Genomic DNA, 1629 nt, shown 5'->3' with positions numbered 1-1629 from the left:
CCACTGCACTCCAGCCTGGGCAACAGAATGAGACTCCGTCTCAAAAAAAAAAATAAATAAATAAATAATAAATAAATTACTTTCTTACAGTAGAGCGTGTTTTAAAAATAATGTTCTCATGATTTCATCTATTAAGCACTGTGCCCAGTGCCTGGCACAAAGTAAGTATCTAACAAATTTTAGTTATTCCTGCTGCTTCTGTGATTGTGGAGGCTGATATTTGGACATTGAGCACCTTTTCTATGCTGGATGTTCCCAGGCACTCAAAAGAGTCTTGAGAGAGCTCTTGCACTTGAGAAACTTACCTGCTGTTGGGGAAGATAAAGTGATACATGATAACAATGAAATAAGTAAGACTAAAGTCAATATGGCACTGGCTATAAATAGGAATTGAGAATAGAGAGAGGTCATTGTGAGCAGAAGTAGTTAAAAATGGCTTTATGGGCAACTGAAGGTCTTGCTCTGGGCTGGGATGTATAGACAAGCTTTGAATAGGCTGAAGAGTGAAGATATGTTCAGGCATGTCATGATCTAGGCAACATGAAAAGCTCTAGCTAGAAAGATGAAAAGAATAGGGTCCCTGTTGTCTTAAGTGTGTGAGCTGGCAGGGGACACTTGTCAACAGATAGGCTGTTCCACTACTGCGAGGTTACATTCTGGCTGCTGTGCTAGAGGCATGCCACTGTGCCAAGGGAGCGAGACAGTACAAATTGTGAGTTGTGGGAGCTCCTAGAACAGGTGGCACCTGAGCAGAGACTTCCGGGAAGGTTGGGAAGAAAGTGACAGTGACCTCAGGAAAGAGGGAAGAAAAGAGCATTAGAAGGAGAAGGAAGGTAACAGATGTTACACAGCATGGTGTGCTTTGGGCATTGCAACTTGTTCCACTTTGCTGGAGTGAAAAATGCAAAATTTGGAGTGGCTTTTGCAATAATTCAAGCACGAGGTGAAGAGAATATGTTTGGGATTAAGTTAGTGCCAGTGGGAAACATAGTGGATCTTCTACTCAAAAGTAAAACAACAGGATTTGTGATTTGAAGGACTGAATATAGGAAAAAGGAAGACTTCATGGTTTCTTTTCTAGGACCTCCTGTTTGGAGTGAAAGAGAGTAGTTTTGAAGTCACCTAATTCAACCCCTTCATTTCACAGATGAGCATGTCGAAACTCAGAGAAATTGGGTGAGTTGTTCCAAGTTTATTCAACTAGTTCAGGATGGAGCTGGGATTATGAGGCAAGCTTCAGGTACTGAGGCCAACTGCTTGCCACTGGTGTCTTGCTGACACGTTGAGTTTGAAGTGACCTTGGCTTCTAAGCAGAAGTGTACTCTAAGAGGCTAAAGAGATGGTCTGGCACCCAGGTGAAAGGAGAAAGCAAGAGGTGCCCATTTGCAGAGGCTGGAAGTGGAGTCAGAGGAATGGTCAGAGGAGCCCTGAGGAGACGCTGTCAGGAGAAAGAGCATCCAGAGCCTAGAAAGATCTCCTGGCAGCTTCCCGTAGAGGAGACATGGAAGGGAAAATTGGGTAAAGTGTGCTAGCATTCAGCATGGTATAAAATGGAAAAGAAATCAGAAAAACAAATAGCTTTTTAACTTAGAAAAAGTAATTGCTCCCGGCCGGGCGCGGTGGCTCAAG

This window comes from Rhinopithecus bieti, unplaced genomic scaffold (assembly GCF_001698545.2).
Source record: "Rhinopithecus bieti isolate Rb0 unplaced genomic scaffold, ASM169854v2 scaffold_67574, whole genome shotgun sequence".
In the NCBI taxonomy this organism is placed as follows: Eukaryota; Metazoa; Chordata; class Mammalia; order Primates; family Cercopithecidae; genus Rhinopithecus; species Rhinopithecus bieti.
Note: the sequence above shows the minus strand (reverse complement) of the source record.